Here is a 14,997-nt window from a genome sequence, read left to right on the forward strand (position 1 = left end):
TTACATTTCCACAATATGATGGAAGTAGAATACATTTTCTCTAAGGCCCTTCCAAGTTCTCAAGCTCTGTGTGTTTAAATCTCTAAAGCTCATCTGAAAAGACACAAATGATTTGAAGCCTAATAATGAAGACAGAACTTTTCCAGTAATGTGACAAGTAGTAGGCTTATTTTCCAAGTGTTCAACAATCAACAACAAATGTAACAAAAATAAAGATAAAATTTGGAATGTTCCTTAAAAACAAACCTACTAGATTCAATGTGAAATTTAATCACTTACAAGTAAGATCCTAACTGTGATCCATCCCCATTACCTGGAAGACCTTTGCTTCTGCTGATCCCCATGCCTTCTTCTAATAGAAATGCACTTACAACTATTATTTGTAGTGGGGTGGGGAGAAAGGCAAGAAGGAAGGAAAGAGGGAGGAAGAGAGGGAGGAAAAGGGGGAGGGAGGGCAGAAGAAACCCCTTAAAAGATTACAAAGTACTTTTATGTAGATTAATTTAATTTGTCATAAGAAGCCTCTGAAGCAAGTCTATGATCCCCATTTTACAGATAAAAGAACAGAGACGTAGATAAATCTCTTGCTAAGGTCACACTATTAGTAAAAGGTAGAAATATCAATCATGGTCATCTTGAATTTCCATTCTATGGAGCTGACAATAGGATAGGAAAGAGAAAGATCAAAAACCAGTATTAGCCACATAAGGGCCATCATCCCCCACCAAAACAAAGTGATGTTGAACCTGCCTTATCAGATAACAGTCATCAATGTAGGTCAGTAATTTCATGTGACTGAGTCACAATGACAAAAGCTAACAATGGCTCTCATCTTTTGGAAGATGTGGCTTTGTTTAAAGCATTCAAAAGAGATTTCCCACACTGAAATTCCTACATTAAAATTTTAATTAAATGCTACATAGCGTAATAAAATAGCTACCCATTTTGTCCATTCCTTTATCATATTTCGTCTTCACTGCTGCCATTTTAAAGATTTTCAGTTTTCTCTGTGAGTTACACCAATTTCTAATTGGCATCATTTTGAAGTTTTACAACTTCTGGTATTTCAAAGGAAATCAAAAGAGAAGGAAAGAGAGCCACAAGATGTGATTGATGGAGAAAGTAAACTCAGCCCTTCCACAACACGCATAACTGCTCAGTTTGAGTGACTTGGCTTTAAGAGGCATTCATTGCAAAGCAAGGAACATTTGTTATGAATCTAGTGTTTGGCACGGAGAAGGGGCAGATGAAAAGATGAATAGACTTTGAGGAGTTCAAAATCTGCTGGCAAAGATGGACCCAACCCCATTTAGTGAGTTCTATAACAGTCCTCTCCCAGCTTCTTGTACTGAAGTACCATTTTTAACCATCTGTGCAGCCATCTCTTTTGTGGGTGTGTCAAATGAAAAAGGTGCATCTGCCCCCAGGTCTGTTAATAATAAATTTCACAGCAACAATACTATTATTGCTAACAAGGACGATTAACATTTGTGTCATGCTTTAATGCTTACAAACCACACTCACACTCAATGTGCCTTAAAACTGCAGAATTAGAGAAGTGTGGGTCAGGTAATATTTTTCCACTGAAAATATTTATGTTCAATTTTCTACAACTAGCAAATTTGAGACATTATTAACTTTTTACAAATATTGTAAAGAGAACCCCTTGCAGGCCATTTCCAACTATGCCAAAATGTGTGCTGACATCCTTCAAATATTAAAAAGAGCAAGCAAAACATTTCAACTATTTGGACTATGTGAACCAAGCCAGTGGGGAATGCACATGACTCTGCAGAAGCAAAGAACATTATTCAGCAAAAAAGACATGCATTCTGCATAAGGCTATAAAATAATTTTTTCCTAGAGCATATTTTTAGATCATTGTACTGCAAGAATGCTGATTTCTTTCTAAAACAAATTGATTATCAAGAATCACTGAACTTCTGTAAAAGAATAGCAACTTATCTAAATTTCCTGTTTTGACAAGCATTAAGGAAAATTATGTAGTACTCACAGCCACAAGAGGAATGTGCTGTATAGTTCTTATACTGTTGAGACTGTTAATCATATCAAAACAAATAATTTCACTCAGCTAAGTTTGTACTTGGTAGAGCAGATATTCTTATTGCAATACTTAATTCATGGACTCAAGCCATTGGCCATTCAAGGCTAAGGGCATAGAGGAGCTGGTACATGCAAGTCGCTCTCCATGGTACTGAGTTGCCCATCCTCTCACGTTAGGGTCTAGTTGTTTTTCTTTCCTGCTGAAAGGACCAGATGCAGAGTCAGGATTTAGAACTCTGTTCCAGCTCCATCACTACATAACTAATTGTGTAGCCAAGGTCACATTATTCACTTGTTTTCTCTCACCCTCAATTTCTTCAGAATGTAAAACGAGCACATTAAAAAGAGGGCTCTATGCTCCAACATCCTATGATTTGGTGACTTAAAATTGCCAAAGTAGGGCGGGCACGGTGGCTCGTGCCTGTAATTCTAGCACTTCGGGAGGCCGTGGCAGGCAGATTGCTTAAGCCAGGAGTTTGAGACCAGCCTGGGCAATATGGTAAAACCCAGGTTCCAAAAAAAATGCGAAAATTAGATAGGTATGGTGGTGTGCTCCTGTGGTCTCAGCTACTCAGAAGGCTGAAGAGGGAGGATCACCTGAGGCCCAGGTAGGTTGAGGCTGTGGTGAGCCATGATTGTGCCACTGCACTCCAGCCTGGGTGACACAGTGAAACCCTGTCTCCAACAACAACAACAACAAAAGATATTGCTAAAATATTTGAACAACTGGCAGGGTTCTCAATTTGATTATTGACCAATTAGGGTCATCTCTCATATTTCATGTACTATGCTAGGTACTAAAAGTACAATTACATATTAGTTAGAAATTTTTGGTTGAAATGGACACAAAACATACTGGCTTATGTGGGGAAAAAAAAAGGTAATACCATCACGTAATTTACTGGGTCATGAACCAAACTTGTAGGATTCCAGCTGGGAGTCAGGTACAATTGGAAAGAGAACCTGCAACACCCTCAAATCTTTATTTTTTTCTGCTTTATTCTTTTATTCCAAAATGACTTTTACCCAGAAGGTGTGTGGCAGACAGAGTTTCAGGTGCCCCCCAATTATCCCAGCCTCTTAGCACTCCCAACCTTATACAATTCCCTATCCTTAAGTATGGGCATGACTTGAGAGTTACCTTTCACCAATAAATATGGCAAAGGTAAAATGATGTCACTTCTGTGATTACATTACCCAGGACTGTAACATATTTCTTGCTAACGTGTTTTTTCTTGTTGGCTTGGATGAAGCCAGTGGGCCTGTTGGGGAGGCCCCAGTGACAAGGAACTAGGGGCAGCAGCCTCTAGCCAACAGTAATGTAGGAACTGAAGGTAGCCTCTGGCCAACACCAGCCAACAACAAACTGAGACCTTTGGGCCCATGGGCAACAGCATCCAGTTCTGTCAACAGCCATGTGAACTTGGAAGGGGATCCTTCCCCAGCTGAGCCTTGAGATGAGACAGGGTCATCAGTTCCCACCTTGATTACAGCTTTCAAATGAGGCCCTGGTGCAGAGGATCTAGCAAAGCTGTACTCAGATTTGTGACCCACAGAAACTGTGAAATAGCAAATGTATGTTTTTTAAGCCACTGAGTTTGTGGTAATTTGTTATATAATAGATAAATAACATGAAGGGCATGGCCACTAAAATCCCTGCACCTGAATCTCAAGCTTTGGAACCTGGGCAGAGCTGAAAACCAGTTTTTCTCCTTTCCTGTTGAAAATTCCTAATGGAGAGCTTTGATCATCCCAGCTTGTGTCAGGTATCCAGACTACTAACCACTGAGGCCAGGGAGGTGGAAATCGGCAGGAGGCAGCAGCCTTTATTCTGGCTGATTGAATTGGATAGAACATTTCCCATGACAAGAGAAAAAGTGCAATTATGGGCAGGCCAAACAGTAGTTGCCCACTGCAAATGGTGAACAATGTACACGTTCTTTGCCCATGATCTAGAGGCAGTTGTATGTGAGTTAATTGCCTATTAAAATCAGTTGTTTCTGCGCTGCAGTAAGGGAAGTACAGATCTGGAAGAAGGACTTTTACACAAACCTGAGAGTCAGGAAAAAATATCCAGGGAAAGTGACACTTAAGATAGCAACTGAAAACTGAGTAGGAATAATACAGGTAAAAAAAGAACAACTAAGAATGCCTCAGACATGGAAGACATGTGAAAAACACCCAGGCACTAGAGAAAAAAAAATGAAGTATCTGGTTGATTCCAAACATCTTTAATATACTCAGATCACAGTATGGAGAGTATGCTATGGAAGTGCCAAGAAAGAGGCTGAAGAAATTTTCCAGGGCTGGGACATGAAAGACCTGGTATTAGTCAGAATTCCTAGTGACATACCACAGACTCCATTCTTAGTTGGCTCACAGGGTTAAGACACCATGCAGTCAGAAACTCTGCAGCCATGGTGAGACCCAGCACACCAGAACATCATGGTTGCCCATCCCCACCGTTGGCACCAGTCATCCCACACTGGATAACAAAAGCTCTCCCAGAGAAGTTAGATTTCCCACCGTTCTGCCTGGTAGGAGACTATCTCCCAGCTCACCACTGTGTCTGCTGCCTCAGGTAACACTTTGGCATCCAGCTTTCACAGTGGGGGTCTGATTGGAAGAAGCCAGGTTGCTTGCCTGCGTCCGAGCTGCAAGGAAGGCTGGAACGTGTTATTGCGGATGCTGATTTTATTCCATCATGGGAATGTGGGAATCATATATGGGAACTGTCAAGGTGTAAAGAGGTTGTTCAAAAGATAAAGACATCCATAAATGACAGCTGCCCATGAAAGGCTTCATGAGCCAACCGAGAATTTTGCCTTTGTCTCGGGGAATGTCATCAAAGGGGTTTGGGTAAGGGAATGGCATGCTTCCTCTTATAGTTTAGGAAGTTCACTCAGCATAGAGGTTGGAGGATGAATTGGAGGCAAGGAGGCCAGGTGGAAACCTGTTGAGGCATTCAGGTGAGGAAGTCCAAATGCTGGGAATAAAGTTGAGGCAATGGGAATGGAGAGAAGGATACCTCTGGGTGGATCCTAGGAGGCACATAAAAAAGTATTTTCTCTTAATTAGACAAAAATACTTAATAAATTACCATTCTTTTCTGCACACCCACCCCTCACCCCCCACCCGCATCTTAGCAACACTTGGGGATATTCCTCTCTACCTAGGGTTAAATTCGGATTTTTAAATGCATTTTCCCAAAGAAATATTACAGTGGCGGGCCATGTGGGAAACCTATCATTTGTAATACAGCTTCTCTGACAAGTGTCTTTTAAATATATATTAAGCATGGAATCTTTCTTCAAATGAAATCTAATATAAAGTCAACGAGGGCAGATGTTGGGTGAGTGTGGTGTTTTTCAGTTCAGAACTCTGCCCTCCCTTTCTTTCCAAAATATCAGCCTGGAGGAAGATCTGCAGAACCCTGGGGTATCATGTTGCATTGTTTGAGAATATGTGCCCCTTGAAAGTGTGTCTTGAGCTTACACAAAAAGTGGAACTGACTCTCAGTTGCTGTGATGTGCTGCTATAAGTACTAGGTGGATTCACTGGGGAGAGAGAGGAAAAGGAATGCAGGAGCTACCAGAGCAGGTTTCTTGGAGGAAGGTGGCTGGTGCTGAGCCTCCAAGGATAAGAAAGATGTGCCAAGGAGAGAGTAGCAATAGGAGTGCTCCATGAAGAGCTGATGATGGCAAGGGCACTTACTGGAATTAGATGAGTGGTATGGTGGGCAGACTATAAGATGTCCGCACTGGTCCTTGTCTCCTGGGATTCACATCCTTGTATAAGCCCCTCTTCCTGAACGTGAGCAAGACCTTCTTTTAACAAATAGAATACAGCAATGGTAATGGGATGTCACCTCTGTCATTAGGTTACATGAGATCTTGGTTTCCATCTTTCTTGCAGCTCTCTTTTTTGTCTTCTTGCCTAGCACACTTTGATGAAGCAAGCTGCAATACTGGAGAGGCTCATGTAGCAAAGAATTGCTGTTGGCCACTGGCCAACAGTCATCTAGGAAGTGAGGCCCTCAGTCCAGCACCCTCAAGGAGCTAAACTGTGTCAACAATATCCTGAGAAGAGGCCTGCAGTGGATACATCCCCTGTTGAGCCTTCAGATGAGCTCCCAGCCCTGGTTGACACACTGATTTCAGCCTTAAGAGAGACCCTGAGCAGAAAGCTCAACTGAGCTGTGCCCATCTAACTGTGAGATCATAAGTGTGTATTGTTTTAAGTCACTAAGTGTTGTGAATGTGTTACATAGCAAAAGATAGCTGATGTAGTGACTTTGGGCATGCTCTTCACATTCCTGACCCTCAGCTTTCTACTCTGTAAGTGTGGGGAATATGTGGACCACCTTTCATGTTTGGTGGAGGGATTATATAAAACAAGACACGGAATGCCAGCATTCTGTAGGGCTAGCTATAGATGTTCAATAAGCAGTAGCTACAGCCACCACCACCACTAACATCAACCATGCATAAAGGAGAAATAACCCTCAGAAGATTTTCGCAATCTGTGCATGTCTGTCACTTACTGGAAGAACCAATATGGCCCCGTGAACCTCTCCCAGAAATCTAGCTCTGGAATAAGAGTGAAAGACAGACAAAATATCTCTAGAAGCTTTAAACCCCACAGTTTCTAGGGTTGGCCCTAACCATGCATGCGTCTTGATCACACTGCACCAAGGAAATCCCAGGTTCAGTACCATGGCTGGATCTGTAATATACATTCATGAGCTGATCTTATGTCAGGGGAGAGAAGGGCAACATTGTGCTAGTTTTTTAAGGCAGCATTTCCAAGTTAATGAAAAAAAGTCTGCATTTTCTTTATCATTCCTCCATCATGTTCAACCCCCAACAAATATCACAACCTTCAGATATTAGTCACTCTCCAGTTGTAAGAGTTAAGATTAACAGGGTAAACAGATATTCAGTACTGCTTTGCCAGAAAAACTTGGCTGATCCAACAGATTTTAACTCTGTAGGACAGATTTTGCTGTATTTGTGCTTTCCTTTTTTTGTTCTGTCCTCCCTAGAGGAGTATTAACTCAAAGTCATCACAAGAGACCCGTCGCTGCTTCCTGCTTTTTATATTATCACTTGCATCTTTCTCTTTTATAATTTCTCCAGCCATTTGATTAAGCACACACACACACGCACACATGCACACCCACACCCATACACCCAGAGGATGCCATCCACTTCTAAAAAGGCAACAATTTGACTGGAAAATGGAGAGTGTATAAAAGCATCTTCATATCCACACATTTCACTTTCATCTACCTTTCCTGGTCTACTCAAGCCAACAACAGGACTTTGCTCTTTAAATGTAATGGCTGCTGTGAAATGCAGTTAGTGACCAAACTTAGAAAGGAATTAAGAAGACTGAAGTGGGTTGGAAGCTAACAGAGAGGTACCCTCTGGACTTGTATTTTCAGTGATGTCTAAAAATGTGATGGATTCCAATGATGTTTTAACAAGGTTCCTGATACTTAAATCTTAACTGTTTAGAAAAAAACAGATAAGAGATGAAAGAACATTTTTTTCTTTGTCCAAAGTAGGTACAGTGACTGTGTTTTGAGTGGGTGAACTCCAAAAATAACAGTAATTTGACACACCAGCCATTAAGAAGGCAAAGAGGTAAGTCTGTCAGCCACTGCTTGTTTTGTTAGTCTGAAAAGTGAGAAACTATTTCTTGAAAGTTCTGCATTTTTGTTCATTGATGTGACAGAAGGTGTTGCAATTTATTAGCAATAGCCTTTGCCTAGTTATATATACGTATATCTTACTGTTAGCTTTTAATTAATGGCTTCTAACAATTGGAAATATTCATTAGCTAAGTTTGGATCTTTGAAGATTAAAAAATAGCCTTTTTCTGTCACTGCTTTTTCATCTGAAAAATGTGAATCATGATGTGAGCTTGTGGTGGTAGTATGAATTTTAAGTAGAAATAATATACATGAAAGGGCCTGGCACAGAATAGAGGCTCAATTAATGCTGGCGAGGATGATGATGATGATGAAACTAAGCAGAGATGTATAATATACTGATTATTCCTATGGAAAGCATAAGCTTTCTTTAATCAATGAAATGGCTTTAGGCATTTTCCTAGATGGATTATTAATATGGTCACCCTAGCAATTCAACATTCTGTGTTTCATGAGATATTTGTAAGTCATCCAAAGCCCCTCCTTCCTTATTTATTTAGAGGAATCTAGTGCAAGGAACTCCAGCTGGATTTGGCTTTATGCAGAGCTTCAGACAGGCCAAGTCAGCCTATGGCTGGTTTGTGAGAATAAAAAGTCTTAGGAAGGATCTAGATTGGAAAGACAAGATGAGGAGCTCTTTGCCTTCCTCATCGTCCATTAAGAGGCTCTCCTTCAGCGTGACGGAGGCAATCATATGACAGTTTGCTCCAAACTTAGCAGATGATGTGGTTGACTGTGGAGGGGGGTGGGGGTGTGGGTCGAGAAATGGTCTCTGATCCTAGTTCAGCTCTGTGGCATGTCATCTCTTAATTACCATGGCTTCCCTGTCACTGGAGAATATTTGTCAGCTTTTAGAACAATTAATATTATGGAGAGTTGAGACTAAGAGGAAGAACGAGGGACTTCAACAACCTTTACATTTTTAGTAATTTTATGGATATGTTTATTTTATGTACAATCTCCCCAGCAGAACTGAATTACTACATTAATATTTATCCTTGGAATAAGGTAATGTGTGCTTGAGTGTACACGGAGCAATTAATTTAACAAACAATGCTCTCCAATCTTACCTTGGGAGCTGAAACCAAGCATGCTGACATCGACTAATTATAAATAAAATATATAGGAATCATTTTGTTTGTAATTAACTGGGGACAAGGCTATTACTACCTTGCCCCGTGCATTGTAAGTTATCATAAAAAAAAAAAAAAACAAGAACCACCTCTCATTTAGGAATTCAACACTGTCCAAGCTATGGCTGGGGGAGATAAATAAAACAAGGCTAAGGTTTGTGTGTCCTGTGGCCTGGTGGGGAGGTGAAAGGGGAAGGTTGGGCTAGAGAGGAGACCTCAGCACTGAGATTAGACAATCTACATCACAGGCAAAAATGGGAATAGAAGATGAAGGAGCATTGGGCTGAGGGTATCCCTGTGAAGGCATGAAACATCTGTGGCATTTTTATGTGATGCTTCTTTCATGTCTTACCAGGTGGACATCCCCAACACTTTCTGTGGTCTTTTAAAATTCTAAATAAACACAGCCATGACACCGAGATTTCTCCTAGCTGGAGAGCAAGCATGAGTTTGGTTCAAATAGGTTTTGAGCATGATTAAGTGACTGAGAGTGGATGTGTTAAGGCCTGAATAATATCTGAATGCTTCTCAGGTGAAAACCTCTTAGAGGTATCTGTCTCACAGCTGGGGAATCCTGCCAATGGCAACCAACCACCTTGATTATCTGTCACCTGCAAACAAAAACAGCAGCAAGAAAAATGTAAAATGTAAAAATGTAAAATGAGTTTGTTGCTGCTGTCTTACTTTGATGGGAGAAAGGAATGAAAACTCAAAGCAATGAGGGCTTTAGAAAAATCAGTGCCTGGAATTCACCGTGGTGTGGACTGGATCGAGCCATTTAGGATGAGGGAAGCAGTCTTTGTGCAAAGACAGTAAAAACAGGAATTAATCAATTTGGCCTTTGCCGATGCTATTCATAAGGGGACATTATTCGTTTCTGGTTGGGAAATCTTTGCTTCAGCACGCAGGCTGTAGATTACTGCATAAGAACATTTTGTTTCCAACACATCACGGTGTTTGCAAGACAGTCTGAGATGGGAAAATGGAACCTGTTCGTATTCAATCTGGTTGAGAAAAAGATAATGAAACAGCCACAGCCTTTTTTTTTCTAAGAGATGATTTTTATTTATTTATGTTTCTGTGTGTGATCCTACTTGGAAAGAAAGCAAATTTCAGTTAATAACATTGTGCAGTATCGTTGCTTTGCTAGCTAGATACACCACCGGCTGAGTATATCCCTCCTTGCCTTTGGAATCTACCAGGTCCTCATCACATTCTGGCCAAGCTAGGTGGGGCCGAGAAGACCAGCTCCTCAAGGGCAGGTACTTTGTCCAGTTCAAGGTCTGGCAGCGAGTTTGCTGAATGATGTCCCCAGATACACCAACAGAAGCCCAACAAAACTAATGTCGCTGATACCATACCTAATCCCTTTCAAACACATAGTAATGTGTGAGCCACATGGATATAACGGTGGCCCAGAAATGATCCACGCAGTTACTCATTAATGAGCTTATTCATCAATGAGTGCCTCTTTCCCAGTGGGAGAGGCTTGGGTGTAAAAAGATTTCCAACATGTTCATCCTTGAGATTGCCTGAATTTGTACCTCATCTATCTTGTCATATTAAACAGGCAGAGAAAGCCACTGCTCACTTTGATGGGCATTGGATACTGGCATGAAAAACTACAGTCCTGAAAGCCTGCTGAGGCTGCTTCATCGATTATTCATTTATAGTTGTGACTATTGTAACAGGTAGACAGCAAAGAAATTTGAATAAATGTCATTAACTGTTGGACTCTTAAAATCTCAAAGGGACCTTACAGGTTACTCAGACCCTTTTCAACATCACTGCTTAACAAGGCTTCAGCTTTTGCTTGAATGCCGCAAGTGACGGGGAACTCACTACTTACCAAGAGAGCTCATTTGTTATTTGGATTGCTGTGAGTCACGAGTCGGAAAATTGTTCCTGTAAAGGGCTGGACACTAAATGCTTTAGGCTTAGTGGGCCATTCAGTCTCTGTAGCAAGTACTCATCTCTGTTCTTGCAGCACAGACGAGACAAAAACGAATGGGTGGGCACTAGAATCTTGTTTACCGAAGTGCTCAGTGACTTAGATTTGACCCATGAGCTGTGGTTTGCTGGCCACTGCTCTAAGGGTGAAGGTGCTCCTTCTCATCTTGAAAAAAAGCAATTGTCTTCCTCGTGGCCTAGTTCCACCTCTTGGGGCCACCTGTAAGAGCTCATCAAGCTCTCTCCTATAAGAAAACCCTGTAGCTATTTGAAATTGATGGTATCCTCTTTCCAAATTATCTCTTTTGTGTTTGCCACTTCTCTCAGCTCTTCCCAGCTGCCCCAATTTCAATCTTTCACCACGTCCTTGGTGTGGTCAGTTGGGGATCTCATTTTGATAACCTCTTGATATGGGTGTTGCACAGCAAGATTTCCGACCTGAAAGCTGATCCTAAACAAATGTTTGAGTGCTCTTCACTTCATTTCACCTGTGCTTTATGTCACTCTTTACTCAGGCCCTGCCACTGACACAGGCTGTCCTATTCGCATGAATGCATATGAGTCAAACTGCTGCTCAGCCCAGAGACGGCAGTCTGTCTGGATAAGCCCAGCCAGTCACCCTTCTGGCTTCCTGCTAACCAGGGAGCTCTGCTGGACAGACGCTGCCCCTCCCTGGGCTACCATTTTCTTCCTTTGAAGCTGGAGATGCTGACAGAGTCAAGTGAGCTCAGGGAGATGGACATGCATTGTGAACTGTAAAGAGCCATATGCAAGTATTAAAAATTAACAGGACCAGGCTGGGGGCGGTGGCTCATGCCTGTAATCCCAGCACTTTGGGAGGCTGAGGTGGGCAGATCACGAGGTCAGGAGATCGAGACCATCCTGGCTAACGCGGTGAAACCCTGTCTCTACTCAAAATACAAAAAATTAGCCGGGCGTGGTGGCGGGCGCCTGTAGTCCCAGCTACTCGGGAGGCTGAGGCGGGAGAATGGCGTGAACCCGGGAGGCGGAGCTGGCAGTGAGCCGAGATCGTGCCACTGCACTCCAGCCTGGGCAACAGAGCGAGACTCCATCTCAAAAACAAAAAAAATTAGCAGGGCCAGACCACCCAGGGGGAAGCCCCAGGTTCAAGTCACAGGGTCTGTCAGGTATCAGCTTGGAGACTGAGGAATCCTCCAGACCAAACCCCCATGTATATGATAAGAGCCAATGAAATGTGGGAAATGAGAGGTTTTGAAAACCTCAGAGCACTGTAAAAAAAAAAAAAAAAAAAAAGTCATTAATAGTAGAGATACTGATTTTTAGAAAGGAAGGATGCTTCCAATCTTCCCTGAGCCATTTCTAAAGAAGTCCTTTCTCCCTCTTGGGTCCTACTACCCCCAACCCCATATCATACACCTGTCTGACTGCACTTCACATAGTATTTCTTCTCTAAAAGGAACAATTAGGTTTGAGCTTTCTCAGTGGGCTCTAATGTTTCAGTATTTGAAAGTCTTTGCAAGTGCTGCTTCTGGACTTGAAATATTTCTGCTCCCCAACCCCCAAACCATTTCCCTTTCATTTGACTGACTCCCACTTATCTTTCAGACTCATTTTAGAAGTCTCCCTCACCCCAGGAAAGCTTCCTCAATCTCCTAGATCCAAGGAAGGGCCTCTCTTCTGTGCAACCACATGACCTAATAAGTGCTCAATTAAACACTTATTAACTGAATGCCTGCACAAATGAATGAATAGATTGTGGATCCAATAGGCTAATATCTGCAAAAAGCTGGAAACAGATGTACTGTTTATGTGTCTCATGCAAACATTACACTCACTACCGATCGCCAAGCCCTCTCACCCAGAGGGACTGGTGAAGTATACTGTGTGCCTTGCCACGTCCCTGCAAAGTGTGGAGGCTGGTAGGGATCAGGACCCCATCGTCCTTATGAATGATGGGAGGAGCCTCAGTCAAGCACAGCCACTAAGTCTTGGCTTGGGTGGCTGTCTGGAGGCTGGATCCTCTTATAGCTACCTGCTCCACTGTCTCACACTCACCACCCCATAGGCCAGACTCAGCAGATGGCCTCGCCTGCTCCTTCAGGGAGGAAACCAGCACTAACAGGAGGCATGGGCTCCCCTAGCTCCCTCTCTACTTGCCTCCCTGAGAGCTCAAAAGAAGGGCAGTCCCTGCAGTTTTGAGACTTTTCTTCCACCTGTGTCCTTCAGCATCCCTAGGACTTGCTCCATGTCTTCAACTTCTTGTCTACCTGCCTTGGGTCTCTCTCAGCTCCTGCACACAAGAGCTGCTTGTTACCAGCTCTGGGATTTCCCCTGCATATTCCTCCTGATTAGCTTGTTCTTGCTTCTGCCTTATCACCTGGCCAATATTTACGGATCCTTGGGGACCCAACTCAGATGCCACCTCCTCTGGGCAGCCAGCTGTAGTCCCTGCAGATAGGTATAGTCACTTTCCTCTATGCCTCCAAGAATAGTATTTGGTAACCTCTATAAGATAGAGCATAAAAATTCACAACTATGAGGGTCTAGTGATGATAATAACTATCTTTTTATCAATAGCTCACTCTGTTCCAGGAACTATGCGGAGACTCCACGCACACATCTCATTGGCAATCCTAAGTCTCAAGCAACCACTAGCTATGTTACTATTATTCTTTTTTCCTTTAGCCTGGCAGACAGTATAGGAGGTTAGGAACTTGGGCTTGGGGTTAGGAAGACTGGGTTACAAATCCCCAAGTCCATCATTTGCCAGCTTCATGACTTTAAGGAACTTACATAACCTTTTTGAGCTTCCCTTCCCAAGCAAAGATAATGGACCCACTTTACAGGGTTTGGTGAGGTTAAAATGAGCTTTCCTAGATAAAACTCTTGGTACCTGGAGTTCCTGGCATGGGTTAAGCCCTCAGTAAAAGCCCCTATGAGGACCCAGAAGATAGAGGACTTATCTAAGTCATTTTTGCATCCCTGGTGCCTAACACTGTGCCTGACTTCAGTAGATACTCCTTACAAATTTAAGGTGATGTTCTTCCACTGCATTGCTGAGGAACAATCCCTGTGTGGCCACAGGGATCATGGGCTTCCTCAATCCTGGCTTTCCTGTGCCTTCCCCACTTCCTATTATTTGAGAAAAACATGAAGAATGACTATGTAATGTAGGAGTCTTCCCTGCTGCCTTTTTCCTCATGCATACACACACCAATAAAAGATGTATGTGCCAGCTTTTGCTATGCTCAAACAACATTTTTCAAATCTCTGCAAACCATGAATGAGACACTTGTGCCGTCAAATCGCACTTCCTTACAGGCTGCTTTGTTTCCTGGAATAGTGGGACGCATGGAATCCAAGCTCTGAGGTTTCATTTATTGTAAGCACTGGGCTCCCTGACCAAATTAGGTGTCAAACTCTACCCGCAGATTGGGAAATTGGGGCTGAAGAAAGAGCCGGCTGCCAATTTGGCACATAGAAATAGTCCTTCTGGAGTTTCTGGGGACCAGCTCCCTGTCTGCAACTACCCATAATAACTGGTTGGGAAATTCAGAGATATTGCTCCCAATTTCGCTGGAAAATGTTGGAATGCAACTGTTATACACAGGCTGGGATGCAAAGTGCCTTTCTCAGAAAAGTGTGGCCTTTGGACCCTGGTTTCTTAAGACACATGGCTTCTGTTTCCATGGACTTGCAGGGTTTTTCAACAGGAGTTACTGGCATCTCAATAATAATAATAATTGGAGGAAATGTCTTGTCACTAAGCCAACAAAAACCACTCAGACTCTGCTGTTTCCCAAAGCCCCTCATGGAGGGACTCTGTGCTGTAGAGCTGCAGGGATGGGGTGTGGGTGTTCCTGGGCAGGCCTGATTCCCCTAAATCTCTGCTGAGTCTCGTCTCTACATCTTTCTCCCCACATCCATACCAGAGAGGAAGACAGAAAGGCCAGCTAGGGAGGGTATGGGTTGGTGCTGTGGGCGAGGTGGTAGGTGATTCCTATTCTGTAGCAGGGATGGGAGGGAAGCAGCCTTTTGGTAGGCAGGAGGATCTTCTGAGAAGTAGGGGCAGGAGGTTCCTTGCACCATCCAACTCGGGAAGGGGCACACAGCGGTGGGCCCTGGGAACCTGCTAACCAGAATGTCTGGGTT

This window comes from Pongo pygmaeus, chromosome 15 (assembly GCF_028885625.2).
Source record: "Pongo pygmaeus isolate AG05252 chromosome 15, NHGRI_mPonPyg2-v2.0_pri, whole genome shotgun sequence".
In the NCBI taxonomy this organism is placed as follows: domain Eukaryota; kingdom Metazoa; phylum Chordata; class Mammalia; order Primates; family Hominidae; genus Pongo; species Pongo pygmaeus.